Consider the following 16870-nt stretch of genomic DNA (forward strand, 5'->3'; position numbering starts at 1 on the left):
GAGGAGAGGAGAGGAGAGGAGAGGAGAGGAGAGGAGAGGAGAGGAGAGGAGAGGGGCGGAGAGGAGAGGAGAGGAGAGGAGAGGAGAGGAGAGGAGAGGAGAGGAGAGGAGAGGAGAGGAGAGGAGAGGAGCGGAGAGGAGAGGAGAGGAGAGGAGAGGAGAGGAGAGGAGAGGAGAGGAGAGGAGAGGAGAGGAGAGGAGAGGAGAGGAGAGGAGAGGAGAGGAGAGGAGAGGAGAGGAGAGGAGAGGAGAGGAGAGGAGAGGAGAGGAGAGGAGAGGAGAGGAGAGGAGAGGAGAGGAGAGAGCTATCTGCATTCCCAGAAGAACCTATGACTGCACATGCCCTTGCCTCTTTCACACAATGTGTCCTGTGAAGCAGAGCAGGAATGATTTGTATTTAATAGGAATGTATGAGTTGTCCGAATTTTTTTGTGAAAAAAAGGTTAGCCAGCTCATCACAAGCATTTCATGTGAAGCATCAGGGTATTTGGCAGGACCGGAACGTGGTAAGACAAACTGTGCAAGATGTCATAGCAATCCCTGCCAATCCAAAGGATGGAGTTTTTCATGCAAAACTTTGTGCACCTTGATGGCCCAGCACCAAAACAAGCTCAGTGTCTGGGCTTGGGGATTGACAGGGTAGGTGTTATTTTGGAGTGGAAGCTGATATTCTTTGGATCTAAAACATGGCTACTCAAAGTCCACTTGAAAGCTTTAAATCCCTTGTGAAAAATAGATGGAAAGCACTAAATGCATTCCATATTTGTTTGACAGATGAAATATGATCAGGGAGGCCATGGTGCAGTGTCTCATGAGTACAAGAGAAAACAATACAACTTCTAGTCATAAAAATATCTTTTTCTAATTGCTTTGTAGGTGGTCTTTGAGGCTTTGCACAATCTGGAGCCTCGTGGATATGTTGTCGGATGGATCATTGCCATCAGTTTGCTGGTGGGAATTCTCATCTTCCTATTGCTTGCTGTGCTCTTATGGAAGGTAAGGCAACAGATGCAACATAAGCACCAAAGCTAGTCCCAGAAAAAAAGCTTAAATTTATCCTTGTATTTTTAACATCTATTTGCTTTAGGAACTGAATAATTAGTCAGTAAAAACAATTTCATATACAAGCTTTCATGAGGGACAGGGAGGGATTCATGATGTACAGAAGAAGTGAAAAAGTGGGGGTTTTTAGGACCTGGTTATGAAAAGTTGAAACCTTTGATACCATTTCAGGACAACAGAGTGTCCCTCTTAGAAATCTGCTGTTATATTACTCTTAGGTACTTCGCATTTCTATGGTTTTCTGATGGCTGAGGCTCACTGATTTCAGCAGGATTTCCTGAAAATTGTGTCAACTTTGCTTGACCAGCAAAAAAATTGGGTGCCTGTCTAGGAAAAATCAGATGGTAGCTACTGTTTTCCAGAGGTAGATGCCCTGGGGAGAGGAGTTTCCAGCAGTAAATGCTTCACATCCCTCACACAAGGAGTTCCAGATCAGTTAGTTACCAGAGGAAGAAGCACCTGGACCTGTTAAAAGACAGCCTTCCCACTGTCTCTGATAGGATGCAGTTCTTTTACCCCAGACACTGTTACAGGGTAAAAGTGGGCTGATCCTGATAGTTGGCAGCAGCCATCTTGTGTGGTAAATATGAAGGGGAAGGAACTTCCAAGTGTTTTAATTCCTCAGTTCCCTGCTACCAATCCATAAACTTAAAAGACCACAGTCAAGGTCAGGGACTGTCTTTGAGGGAAGTAAATCTCAAATGCACACATGGGAACATGTCCAGCACTATTTTGCTTCCCATGGCAAACGTCCAGCAGTCTGACTCACACTGTTTAGCAGCACGTGTGCTGCAGGCTCTGCTAGCCGGCTGTGTTGGGACTGGAGGTCACAGGCCCAGTGTGCTGCAAAAGGACATATCTCTGCAGGTCATCAGGCTGTAAAATGGATTTACAAACCTGGGCCAAAAACTAGCCATGCAATTCTTATTATAGATTATATAGTTGTGTGTATAGTTGCGTTATGGATTATAAAGTTACTTCATATAATATATAAATTTTATATGAGTTATAGATTTATAGTATTTTTAAAGTCAGTTTTGAAGATTTTTAAGCATATACTGGCCAGGTTAAAATTGACTGTGCTTTCCATTTCAAAAACAATGTTTGACCACAGTCTAGAATATCTCATAACTTCTGTTTTTCTGGCATCTAGGAAATGCTTTTGCTTTCTGTGGCAGAAAGAGTTAAAGGAAAAAAAAAGACAGTGAAAGTAAGAAGGGAGAATAACCATGAGAATGGAAAAATGTGAGATTGGAAGAGACCCAGGGTTTATGTCTCGATGACACAATTTGAAAAAGGAGTTACTGCTGCTGATTTCATATGGCTCATTTCCTGTCATAAGAAGGCATGTTTGAAAATGTGCAAGATAAGAAAAATATCACCTTTCACTGTGAGTCTCCAGGAGAAACTCGCACAAGTTCAATTCTTAGTCTCTACTAGAGTTAATACAGTCTTTTGCTTCCTGGGTTAATCTTGAGACTTGAACTCTTTTAAATTTTAGAGATCATTCAGTGAAGAAGCTACCATTTTGTTGAATGAAAGCTTTGAGAAATTTTGAGAGATTCCAAGTAACAGTAACTATTCCAAGCAACTAACACCAGGTTCACATAGCCCTTTTTGCATGCAGATGTGCTGAGGTGAAGAAAGGTGAGATGCCTTGGTCAGAGTCTGTGTTAGAGATAAGTCAGACTTTGCCAACTGTACTCCAGTGCTTTATCCATAGAGTTGCATGATTAGTAAAGGATTCAATAATTTAAAATTTTGTTGTAGAGAAAAGTGATTAAAATTGTGTAGCTGCTAGTATCAGGTGGTGATTGGTCAAAGGACTCAATAATCTTGGAGGTCTTTTTCAGCTATAATGATTCTATGATTGTATATATATGTGTGTGTGTGTATGTGCATATGTGTATATATATGTGTATATATATATGTATATACGTGCATATATATGTATGTATATATGTATACATGTATTCCTCCCCTACGTTGAAATCCAAAGAGGTTTTGTGCCATAATTTTATGTCCCTATGCACCTCAGGGGAGAGGGGATGGTTTTTTTTTTTTAAAAATCAGTTTTATTTCATTGCAGCATTGATAGAGAAACCTGTTGAAACTGAGTGGCAATTTCATATCTTTGATGCAAGTTGTTGTGCCTATTCAGAGTTCACATACTTCTTCTTTTCTGTACATGTAATTCCAAGATCCCTACCTGTAGGAACTACATAGCCCATACCTGTCCTGTCTGTCCATAAAATCTGCAAAAACTGTGACTTGGTTTATGTTCTCTGAAATTCTTCTTTCTGTAGTCCTCATTGCATTTTGTACAGTTTTTCTGATAACTTTTCAATTTTTTTGGTTTTGTTACCCACTTATCTAGTTGCTTTAAGTGAGTTGTTACTTGCTATCTTGTGTAGGCTTCTCAGGGTACTACTCTTTTGATACAGATGCTAGGTTCAGTAGGCCTAGAATTAGGCTTTTTCAATATTATCCTGTTATAAAAATGCAGATAATTAACTTCTGTGATTCAAGACCAAACCTATACTATCTCCCAAACATAGATAGATCTTCGTTATGGATAACATCTAGGAAACCTTGAGGAGGGAATGGGACAATGAAAGTGATTGTACAAATAAGTAGGTTTTCGCCAGGCAGAAGTTGTGTGGATCATTTGAAGTCTGTTTATTTTCTTCTTATTTCTCGCTTTCTGAACCAAAGCAAGTATCACAAAATGTTTGTAGACCCTTGGCTTACCAAGAGCAAAAGGGTTTGTATTCCTGCAACAGTGACTCAAATGTTGGGGTTTTTACAGTAGATTGATAGGTTTACAGTAGTTTGATTTGCTGTGCTTTTTGAATTCTGACTGAATGTTACAGGAAGATTGAGTTTGTCATCTTTTATTTTTCTCACACAAGTAAATGGTTAATGCTGCTGTTATTTTGCCAGCTGTGAGTGTAATATTTGTTCACTACTCTCAAGATAGGCAATATTTCAGTGGTGGTATGTGTCCAGTACGTGTAAAATGCCTTTGTTATCTTTCTTGATGTAATGAGCTATGTAAATGTGTAACAATAATATTGTGGCTGAGTGTTCTCTCCAGTCTCAGTGTCCTCAAAATGAGAGCTGTGCATGGCAGGGTACTCTGAGAACACCACAGCCATTGCAGTTGTGTTGCTCTTATTCTGGCACTCTGTGAACAAATGTAATCCACTGGCTTGTGGTTCAGAACGTCTTTCAGAAAAGAGGAAAGATAGCCATCATTTTCAGGAGTCCAAACCAGTAAAAGAATACATATGTAGACTGAAAAATTGCAAATACGTACCTAAGGTTCCAAGGCTTCCCACTGCTGGAACACAACATATGTATTTATTGGAATTCATTAGCATCCCTCAAACCCAAATGCCAATAACAGAGCAAATGTGACTTACCTAGTCTGAATTCTGTTTTTAGGCTTGGTTTCACAATGAGAAATGGTGTATTATAACTTACACCAGCCATAGCTGTTTCCTTCTGATTTGACTAATGCATGAAAGTGACTTATTTTGATAATTATGGACATGGTACAACTTTCATTCAAATATTTTTGGCAGATCAAATATATCCAAATATGATTTTAAAGCTACTTTTTATTGATTCCAAAAATAGTCTTTAATGTTTAGTCTTGGGTTTTCAAACAAAGCCAGAAATATTTCAGTAGTGTTTCTTTTTTTTATTTGGAGAGGAAATGGAATATATGGATCAAGATATGTTTTAAATTAATTATGCTTATAGGAATGATATCTCTAATTACTGTCCTATTCCCTGGTGAGATTCAGTTTTTTTCCAGACATATCTGCAGTAGACATTATGTTCTTTGAGAGCAATAATCAGAGATGAACTTTGGATGATGGCTGTGTTCATTCTGTGACTTTAAAAAATAAACTACATAGTAAAATTTTGCAACGGGAAAAAAATCTTTATTTGGAAATAATCATAAGTTTTAATGTTGGCCAATTTGCTTTTTAATTACACTTATACTGATAACAGCTGTCTTGCAAGTTACTGTACACAGTCACCATACTGCAAGAAGTTCAGGCTTTGATTAAACTCAAGTTACCAGAACTCAGCACTGAAAGATCTTTATAAGTTCAGTCGCCATGGAAGAATTTGATTCCTAGCAGCTGTATCTGATCCCAGTGTATTGCAACTGATGAACATTGTTATGGCAGAGAAGAATTAGCAATGTACTCAAAATTGTGCTTAACTTTTAGCTTACTTTCATCTAACCTGGCTAACTGACTTGAGATATTACTGCTGGTACCTGGGGTGAAGATCTGTAGTCCTCCACAGATTTTAGAAGTAAATTTATTTCACATGCTGTAGTACTGAAACACGCATAGTTTTTAAACACACATTTTATTAGACAATTACTTTGTAATGTTGAAATAATAAGAAAAACTGGTTTGCTAAGAACAGCCAGTCAATTCATAAACTTAACTAAAGCAAACATTAGATAAACTATTATTTTAACTAAATATTCTATGACTATCTCAAAGGCCAAATGTTAAAAACCAGTCATTAAGGCTAGGTACCTCAAAATAGAAGAACAATTCAGACTGGCAGGATGCATGGAAAAGATGCATTTAGGTTTGCGAAACAGATAACTGCACACAGCAAGGGACACCAGTACAGAAAATCTGATTTAGTACTTTTTTATTTTTTAATTAATATAACATACCTTGCCATTGTCACTGATGCTAGAGTGTCAGCCCATTAATGAACAATTTGTTCCTCTAACCAATTCTTGTGTAACTTTTCTCGCAGGAGTTGTTCAGTTGGCTTCAATGGAGCTACTTGCTTATGTGGTGAATAGAGCTGGTAGTTCTGGTGTTTACCCTTGGAATATCTTTACTATGTAGGTATGGTCTAGGTTGCATCAGACAAGATTCATTCATCTAGCCTTTGATTCATTTGTGGATACATAATATCTTTTGTTAAGGACTTAGTATGTACAGTACTTCAGAAATGAATGCTTGTAGAGGAGAACTAATCTTTGAGCAAGCTGCTGAACTTCTCTTTGTCTCAGTTCCCCAGCTGCATAAGTGTATATATCATTGTGTATATTGTATGTGTGTACAGCCATTTGTGGAATGGTGATGTTTGAATCATATTTATTTATTTTCTTGTACTTGTTTCACTGAGCAAATGAGGACCTACATTACAAGACAGGTAAGGGGTTTGCCTCTCAAAAAGTCAATGAAAGACTGAATAATTAAACCAGACCTCTGGAGCTCTCATGAGCTTATCTTAGCCACACACACTATCATCCTTCCTCCTAAATACACATTTTCTCCTTTAACTCCTTTACGAACACACCTTTACGTCACAGTGGGACCCAGAATTGGCAGTTTGCCAGTTCTTGGTGGAAAAGCTGATAGACATATCAGTTTCTGACACCTATGTACTGTGGCAAGTGTCCTTTAATTGGGAGAAAGAACATAGTGCATCATCTTGGAACTGGTAGTTTGCGAGGATTATCCAGGACCACACAAACCCAAGTGCAAAGTGTTTTTACCCACCTTCTTGACAGTAGTAAAGTGAGTTGCACTTAATAACCAGTTATCTTACCCTGCATGGGGAAATGTTCCATGCTTCTAATCTCAGCAGCACTACTTTGCAGAGATTGGGGATGTTGTTGCTCTGCCAACTGGTGGCATTTAATGGGGTGAGGTTTCTGGCCCTGCTTTGACCCATGATTAGCTGCATATTTTTCTAGCTGTAGTACTGTTTATGTGAAGGCAGAAGTACGCAAGGAGTATGCACCCAAAAAAGGTGAGGAGATTAATTCTCTGTAAGTTAATTCTTTCTGAAGTGCCATGAGGTGAATGGCTTGAGACTTCTGCCTAGATTAGCAATGTGGCATTAAAAGATTTGTGATGTAAATACATACTGTTCAGCAGGTATGACTGGATAGTGGTTACAGTAGATAAAGGAACTGTATGCTAGAGGAAAGACAGCTTGTGACTAAGGCACTGAACCTTAAAGTATGTTGTCAAAGCCTAGTTACATGGGAGATTTCTTCAGTGGTTCTTACATTTTGTTTCATTATTTAGTTACCCCTCTGACAGTGCTTTACTCCCTTTTCTTTTTACTTGTTGGTTTGTACTGTGATTGGTAACCTTGTCAGCATAGGCATACTGTTAAAAATAAATACTTTCTATGTTCGGCTTAACACCTCAGTATGCACTGGAGAAACTTAATTAAAAATAGTACAAAAACTCACAAAAGTCTCTGATATAGTCTTGGATCCTGTTTGAATGTTTTTGTTCACAAACCTCTATTCCTAGCTCAGTGATAGTCTTGAAACACTGCCGTAAATCAATACATAATGCTGTTTTACAGCAGTACGTAACTGTTTCTTAATGAATCATATTAAAAAAAACCTAAACATTCTTCTTCAATCTCCATTTCAAACTATTTATCTTTTTATTTGATTGGGAGAATAAGCCCTGTTGGATTATGAGTTATAAAAATGTTTTAGAAATTTATCCAATGGTGACTATAACAAAAGCAGTGATATTGCTTGCCCTCTGATCAGCTTTGTTTTTTTCCCAACTGCAAATTAAATTTTATTTTGTAATCTCATCACTCTTCAAGCATATTTATAATTGGCACCCTAAAGAAATAGCCACAGAACCACGCTGCAGGAAATGTTAGGTAAGTGTTTATACTTCTGGAGTTTAGAAAAATATAAGGTCCAGTAATTCAGCCTTTGGATGAGTACAAAGTAGCAGCAAAAAAAAAAAAAAAAAAAAAATAATTTACTGTGATGTTAATTCACTTAAATGACTTTTGACTGAAGTTTTCAGTTTGTGTGAGTACAGGAAGAATGTAATTCTATGTGAGTGTTGTTAGATATGACTTATCTGTGATTTTTAAGGGATTTAAACCTGGCATGAGCTAAAGGGAGTTGTCTGTGCTAGAGACTTTAAATACTCACATTTGAATACAGGACTTGACAGTGCTTCGCATGGCAAGAAATCCCTTCACAATAACAGGTGTAATTCCTCATTCCAGACCAACACAGATTTTCTGTTGCTTTATTGTTCAGTTTTGCCAGAAACATATTTTCTGCTCAGCATACACTGTAGATGGCAGTAAGGTCATACTAGAAAAGGGTACATGGGCTGGAATAAGTAAATTAAAGGAAGTGTGTAAAACCTATGGATGGTTTCAGGTTTTGAAGTGACAAACACTATCCAGTCCTTTCTGAAGATGCTTCAAGTAAATATTAGAGCTGCTATAAGTAGGTGGCTTAGAGTCAAAACCTGAAGCACCTCCAGTTATTCTAGCCCATCTATCCTTTTCTCATTTTCTGCATTGTCTTTACTGGCTGATGCCTCTTCTTCCATTATAACCCTTCAGCTTCCCACAGTGCTCTCTCCTTGCTTCCTGCAAATACTTCCTGTTGCCCTTCCTCTCATGAGTGCCTTCCCTAGGCAGAAGTTTACTGATCAAAGTATTTTCCTCAGTCCTTTACTTGGATGTAGTTGTGTGAACTCACAGACTGCCTGATGGGGTCACAGCTCTTGACGTGGGTATTCCTTTGCTCTGTACATACATCTGTATGTGTACACACATGCACATATCTGCATATACAGAAAGCAAAGTTTGGGAGAAATGAACAATATTAGAGAGTCATTACCATGAAACGTGTTGGAGACCATCGGCCCACTGTAAACATTCTACGAATGAGATCACAGCAATGCTCCTGTTAAAGCTGAGGATCTCTTTTCCTCTTCCTTGCTCAAAATTCAGGACTCAATCCCAGCAGTGCTATCCTCACTGTGTTTTCTCAGTTCCCTTAATGGCTTTGCATTAGCCATGGAAAAGAGATCTTCTGGTGTTCCTTCAGCTCCAGTGATAAAAGAGCCAATATGTGCTCAGCCCCATGTTGTATCAATTCTTCTGCTTTGGTCCAAATGTCTGCCTCCTTATTACCTCTCACTCTATCCTAAATTCACTTCTTCTCTCCAGCTTGCTACTGGTATTAATCAGCCCTCACCGTACAGGTTAATATTGGTATCATTTTTAATGAAATTATTAATTGTAAGGAGACGGATATGCAGGTTGTATGGAGTCTTGCGAGACAATGACTGTGTTGTGATTTCTTCATGGTCCTTATCAAAAAAATCCCTCTCTGGTGATGATAGGGATTATATCACATTAAATGGAAATATGCATTAAACACTAAGGAACAGTATCGCATAACAAAGCACATCCTTGTCTTTCAAGGATGGGAAATTTATCTAATCCCTGACCACTATTTCTAAAAATGTTAAAAAAAATAATCCTTAAAGTTCAGTTTCTCTTTTTGCCTGCACTTAACTCCTCTACATAATTTTAGAGTATTCACATCATTTACAGCAAGTAAACATAATTCTTTGTAATGGGGTCACCTCTAGATGTAGGAATTCATGCTTTATTAATATTTACTATGGTTTTCAGCTCACTTTTTATCCCTGCTGAAAAGTTATACAAAAGCACTGTGTATTCAGTGAAAAAATAGTAAAATACCAAAATGCTCATAAACAACTTTTAAAGACAATTCCTGAAGCAGATGTTCAGTAACAGACATTTTTTATGAAAATAACAGTGGGAAGGAGTTTGGGTTTGTTTGTTTGGCCCTCAAGGAAATTAAAAAGCCTTTCTATAATTTTGATTATAACTTCAAGAGAAAGTTTTATTATATCAAGGATGTGTTTGCATGAAGGATGGAAACCTTAAGGGTTTAAAACCTGTTTTTAAAACTAGAAATTAAACTTCTCTTGTTAATCTAAGGAAGCAAAGTCCTGTGGCAGTTTTCTAATGAAAAACCTGTAGGTCTGTTATAAAAACTGATAATACAAAAAATGGCATCCACTTTTGCAACACATCTGCTCCCTGAGCATATATAAGTAATAGCAGCAGATTCCTGTGAATAAGTAAGTACCTATGATTAATCCTACTGGGGCAGAACAACAGAGAAGTATTAGGCTCTTACACTTTTTTTTTCCATTATCAATATAATAATTCACTTCCATTTTAGACTGAAAATCTAGAGAAACTTCAGCTATTTGCTTCAAGCCTCATTGAGCTGAATTCTGTTGGCATTAATGATGAACTTTCACTGGGATTTTATGGTGGTGCTATCTTGAGGATGTCTTCTAAAAATAAATCCTTTGCGCTAGTTTAGCTTGTAGGTTCAAGTACAAAACTTACTAATAAGGATTTTTTTCTGCTAAAGAAAGAATTTGATCTGATGTCTAGAGTAAGTTTGAAGGATGGGGAACTAGAAAAACTCCTCTTTAATTTTCTCTTCTTGAATCCTTGCAGATAGTGCTCTGAAAGATGCTAGGAAGTGAGGGAGACGTGGCCCTCTGAAATTCAACAGTGTCACTTTTTTGAGGTGATTTTTCAGAACAGGACCACCACTATCCCTGCATTTGCATGTACATAGCAACAGATAAAGCTTTGCTTCTGACAGATGGGAACGATACTACGTTCACAGTCTGTGCACAAGAATTTCTATGAACAAATGAGTTTTAAGGTCTAATTTCAGTTATTAAAGGGGGCTTCCAGAAGGTCATGGGACCTTCGTAACCTCAAGGTCATGGACATTTATGTATATGTCTACCTATTGTGCATTTATAACGTGGCTGTAGGTCTTGTGGTTTAAGAATGATATTCTCCAGTTACACTACCACTGCCTCCACCACACTTCCACTACTTCCTCCACTCGATGGACTGGAAGGAATCCCTTCTCCCTGGAAGAGACTTCCTTCCACCATCCCTGGGAATGACCTGAGGTGGTATAGTATAACCTCCAGGTCCTAACCACACCCCCTCCTGACCACTGCAAAAATTAAACCTGTCCTTTTGCTGCCTTTATTGGCTGCTCCTGTATGGGGCAGAGAATCTCTCCAAAAACTGGACCATTTTCTCCCACATTTCATGCCACTCATGGCTATCAATCCTTGAGGTAGATCTCTGAATGACCTTCCTAAAGGAAAGAAATTACCTTCTCTTTCTTGACTCTAAACATGGTGTGGACTGCACTGAGGAATCCTGGCAGTCTTGACAACAAGAACATGCTTTCCTTAACATTCAAGTGAATTTCAAAACTTCCGAAAGCTGTTGTAACAGGCCTGAAGGAGGAAAAAGGGGTGAAAAGCCAGGGAAAATAACCCTCCCCTGTTCTCCTGCAGACTGGGTACAATTATTGATGGACTCCCAAAGGTAGCACCCGAGGTAAGGGTAGGAGAGCGACACTGAATACACATCCCAAATGACCCTTGTTGTCCTTGACTTTATCATGTCATAAGCTGATATCAGACAGTACAATGACAGAGCAATCCTGATCCCCCTCCCTGCTCTGAAAAAGAGCACCACGAGGAGCATGTAGCGGAATATATACAGGGTTAGGTACCCCACCCACATGAACAGACCAAGCAATATTGTGACCAGTGGCTCTGTACCTAATACAACGAATGCTTAGATCAAATTTGTTTTCAACCCACTCTGGGCAGATCTGTTATTTTCTTAACCCTTCAAGCCACAGATTGGGTGCCAAAGAAGGCTGTCACGATTTAGGAATGGTATTCACCAATTTAGTGCTCCCACTAAAACCACGTGTCACTCACTCCTCCCCTCCCATGCAGCAGGCTGAAAAGGAGAATTGGAGGCACAAAAGGTAAAGATCACAGGTTGAGATAAGAAAAATTTACTGGAAACAGCAATGAGATAGAAAACGAACAGTAACAGCAGCAAGATTAATAACAAAAGCTCACAAAAGAGAGAGAGTGATTCACCTACAAATGACTCACTGAGCCTGAGGTGACTGCAACCACACCACCCTGACTGCTCTGTCCAGCTTGGAAACAGTGTTACCCCACTGCTCCCTCCGGCTTTCAAGCCAGTGCCATCCCATTGCTCTCTCCACCATGCTTACTTGATTTGAAGGAACCCCTGCTCCTTAGAAGAGACTCTCTTCCCCCAACCGCAGCAATGGCATGAGATTGTATAGAATAACCTCCAGGTCTTAGCCATCCCCCCTCCTGGCTACTGCAGAAATTATCCCTGTCTTGGCCAGAATCAGGACAGTAGGTGTGTATGTAATGTACACAAATGCACTCAGCGGGGTACACTTATCTCTAGAATAATGGCATGTCCCAGTGGTCCACAGTTACCAAACAAAGGGGCTTGTTAGACCACGCTGCAGCTTCTATGTCCTTTGCATAGGAGGCAAGAAGCAGAATGAGAGGATGGTGTGTGCATTCTCATGCTGCTGTGAATTCAGGATGTAGCTGGGGGCACTGGCAAGGACCTGAGCTTTAGGAAACCCTGCTGGAGAAGCAGCATTGGCAGATTGACCATGCTGCCTTTCAGACCCCTGTGAGTTAAAATCCACTAGAAGAAAGTGAAAGTTGCTGAAAACTGAAATTAAAAAATCCAAATTAAGGGAATATTAGTTATGACAAGACAGCACAAAATTTTCCTGCACATAGCCAGTTTGGGAATAAAGGGTGGCAATAACTAGTTCATAAAGGAAGACTAAAACATCATGTTTTACACAGCAGGAGTAGAAAAACAAGTTTAGAGTGATAGGAGTTACGTAAATATTTCATTATGGTGAACAAAATATTGATTCAGTGATCTCAACAGTGCTAAGTTTGAGGAGTTATTCTTGAATGGTTACCAAAGTCTGTTATTAAAATAATTTTTGGTTTTTTGAAAGACTTAAAAAAAAACAGCGATATGAGAAGTTTTTCTCCAAACTGAAATGAAACCCACTTGCATTTCTTAAAGTACAAGGGTTTAGGAAGGAAGAAGATGTGCAAAAGGAATTATCGGTAATGATAGCTGGAATTGAGATGCTGGGACAGGGGTAGGTGTACTGTATTCCTCTGATCCCTGTTGTTTTGTGCAGTTGTGGACGCTGAGAGCATCATTCATAAAACTCTGTCACAATTTACTCAGGACCTGAGTGTTACTCTGACTTTAGGTTCAGCTCCAAATTTTGCATTAGTCTTCATTTTAAACCAATAAACCTGTATCTGCCTCTTCTGGTCTGTTTTATTAGGAATACTTTATGAGCATTTTTTTTTAAAGTATGCTTTATGTAAGAGGACCTCTTACCTCTTAGTAGTTCATCTGTAAGGAGCAGAGAATTTGTGAAGATTTGGGATCCAGTTTGATCTCGTTTATACTGATGTAAATAAGGAGCTATGATTTCAGATTGGCACTTGGAGGATTAAATACTAACTCCTGTGCTGTTTTTTTCTGCACACCATTTTCTGTCCTCACACTGACAAATTAAGTTTCAGTTTAATGATAGTGTAACTTACCACTGTCATCTCTTCTGATTTGCAGATGGGCTTCTTCCGCCGGAGGTATAAAGAAATTATTGAGGCCGAAAAGAGCAAAAAGGAGAATGAAGATAGTTGGAACTGGGTCCAGAAAAACCAGTGAACTGCCCATGAAAACTAAAGCCCAGTCATGTGACACGTGCTCACTAGCCTATAGGTCCTGCTCTCATATCTTCCATATGTGGAAGAAGGAATCTTCTCCAGATTTTTCGGAGACCCATTGATGCTGTGTCTTTATCACTCAAAAAAAACTAGGGAACATATCCTGAGGCAACCACTGTAGCCATGTCAGGTGACTGGAGCAATTCATACTTCATTTAAGAGTTGAAATTTGAACTTTGGTAACCAAGCTGCAGTGCAGAGCAATATTTATGAATCCAACTATTTGGTATACCCTCAGGGGAAGACTGTTACCTAAAAATATATTTTATAAATATAAGCTTTTTATATTGAGTATGTCTTTATATTTGTATCAATGTTTTATAATTTCTACTGAATAGTATATAGTTCACTCAAGCACTGATATCTGGCTAAATCTTTGAAAATACATATGTGTATATATAAATTCTATTGTACTTTTAAACTTCAATGCGAGAGAAAAGAGATTTGCAGAGAAAAGTGACTGAAATCCTCATATGCTTAATTCAAAAGGCTTGGTAGTATTGTGTATAGACCATTTAATGGATATAAGCCAAAATCTTTTCATAGTCTCTTTCTTTGAGTTGAACTTGTTGTTTGATTTATAAACTAAAGAACCTAAAGTATTTCACAGTTGTGATAGTTGTGATATTCTGGATCTTGAGTCTGTCCTTTACTGACCTGAATGGGAGAGGATGAAAATGCTTCCTCAGTGATATGTAGCAAGATGTAGATTGCTTTGGTTCACTGAAGAAGGTATCACAGAATGTTTTCCTTTGGGAATTTTTCTCTTGCAATCTCTAGGATTTTTATAGTAGTCTAGGATTGTACAATTGAGATACCAGAAGGATATAATTGGGCCGACCATTATGGCATTGGTAAATTCCTTGGAATAAAAAAAAAATTAAATGGAGCCATATTAATATTGAGGGATATTTTTAAAGCTACTGTTCAAGATTGTAATCTGTTGCTATCAAATCAAGTGATAAATTGCTACAAGCTACGAGCATTATGTCTCCTTTGTGAGTTATATACATAAGTCATGAGTTTGTTTATATGATAATTTTAAGAGAGATAAGTAGATGCAAGGGTTAAAATGTTTGGATCTTTGAATCTTTGTTTGAATCTTTGTCTCAAGATTCCCTGTCTGGGTGTTCCAAGTACTGAATGCCATCCTTCTTCAACCGTTAAGAAGGAAGTTTAGGCTGGGTGCAGATGTTACTGGATCTCAGATTTCCACTTTGGTTGCTGGTGATTACTTAACTCGTTTGTTGAATTAGAAGAGACCTAGTTGTAATTAATTCAACCGTGTTTCTTTAAAAAGCTCTTGGATTTCTGAATAGAAATAGTGGAATTCTGTAAGACTTGGGTTTAGATTCTACTTGTGTTTTGCACTTTGTGTAAATAAGAATTAAATGTCATGTTGGTATAAAATCCATATAAAGGAAAGAAGGGTCAAGCTCATTGGTAGAAAGTGAAACCAGGATTGAAAGGTTGCAGGATGTCTTATTCCTTAAGGGTATGATAAAAGAACATTATATCCATTATAGCTTCAAATTTTAAAAACTAAACTCATCCATATTCCTGTTTGCTTTTTACCCCCACTGGCATTAAGTGTCTTCTATTACTACAGTATTGATCAATATTTATTAACTATTAACTATCTGCATGCATTAGGGAAAAAATAGTTTTAAAGTGAATTAAGTTTATTGATTCAACATCTGACAAGAAAAACTATTGGTCTATTCAGTTATTTTTCTTAAAACAATCATTGGTGACTTGACATTCTGTGTAACAAACGATCATTTAAGCCAGAATCCAAGGCAAAGTGCTGTTAAAATCACATGTAGTAGAGTACAGATTTTTCTTTAGAGTGCAAAAACAAAAGGCTTGTGGCATTTGACTGCACTGTTGTATTATCACAGAGAGATAGGATGGTAAAATGGCTTGGGTTGGAAGGGACATTAAAGATCTAGTTCCAACCCCCCTGCAGGGAAGCCTTTCACTAGATCAGATTGCTCAAAGCCCTATCCAACCTGGCCTTGAGCACTTCCAGAGATGGGACATCTACAACTTCTTTGGGCAACCTGTTCCAGTGCCTCACCATCCTCACAGTAAAGAATTTCCTCCTAATATCTAATCTGAACCTGCCTCTCGCATTAGAAGCTGATGAATTTCTCACAGTATGATATTTCTGACATCAGTCAGTTTTGCTGGTATATTAACTTAATTTGTCTGGGTTTTTCTGTTACAAAATATCTAAGTTGGACAGAAATTGGATATGAGATTGATTCACAGCTATGAATTGAAAAAGAAACTGCTTAAAGTACTTGCTGAAAAAAAAAAGAGACTGTTTATTAGCTGTATGAACCTGGAGTATCCACCCTTTTTAAAACTTAGCCCCTCAAAAATTCCTAAGAAGTAAATTTGCTGAAAAAATAGCTCAGGGAAAAAGTGAAATTATTTGTGAATTTAACTGAATTTAAAAGTTTCTATCTGAAAAAAAGGAGGAAGTTCCCTTTGAAAAGTTGAAATGCTTAATTTTCATTTTTTAAACAGAAACTTATTTTAAAATCTGCCAAAAATGTTTCATTACAATATTTTAAAAATACAAATTATTTATTCCTTTGAGACATCTTTTAAAAGTGTATAAAGAAAAGAGTTAAAAAGGGTAAAATACCCATTTAGCATTTATATTTTGTTGGACTTTTTGTTTTGTTTTGTCTCAAGGCAAAAATGTCTCTCTTATTTGCTTAAAGTAAAAAAATAAATAAAAATAAATCCCATTTGACTGAGCCCATACTGGACTTTTTGGATTTCTGACCTGAATTGTCAGAGAATTGATCCAGCTCAAGTCATCCTTTAATGAAAATCTAGTTGTTGCCCAGATGAGCACCATATTCTTGAAATGATCCACAAATTCTTAGTGTCATTACTGTTAGGCCCTCAGGAGATCTGTTGTAAAATAGGGTTTTGGTTTTATATGTATACTCTCCATATTTTTTTCTTTCTTTTTCTTTTTTTTTTAGTCAAGTTCTATTGTGGCTCTTGTATGCTTTCAGTTAGGATAGTCAGATGTGACAATGAAACATATCAATCCTTCATATTAAAATATTGTAGATGCACCTTTCCACTCCTTAAAAAGCAGCCAAACAAAAATTCCCACTAATATCAGTTGGTTGCAATCATTTTTTAATCCTAAAATCTTACGAAAAAGTAATATATGTCAAGAATGTGTAGGAAATAACTATGCTATAGATCTGCTGGTTTGGTTGGTGGGGTTTTTT

At 37.8% G+C, this 16870-nt stretch overlaps 1 long non-coding RNA gene across 1 annotated transcript; it reads left to right on the top strand.

The window, feature by feature from the left end:
- The first annotated feature begins 351 nt into the window (after positions 1-351).
- On the top strand, positions 352-13909 carry LOC120323420. Its single transcript, XR_005563824.1, has 2 exons — positions 352-996; positions 13450-13909. It is a non-coding gene; the product is annotated as an uncharacterized LOC120323420 (long non-coding RNA).
- The last annotated feature ends 2961 nt before the right edge of the window (positions 13910-16870 follow it).

This window comes from Pipra filicauda, unplaced genomic scaffold (genome assembly GCF_003945595.2).
Source record: "Pipra filicauda isolate LSUMZ 115617 unplaced genomic scaffold, ASM394559v2 scaffold257_size1096998_pilon, whole genome shotgun sequence".
In the NCBI taxonomy this organism is placed as follows: domain Eukaryota; kingdom Metazoa; phylum Chordata; class Aves; order Passeriformes; family Pipridae; genus Pipra; species Pipra filicauda.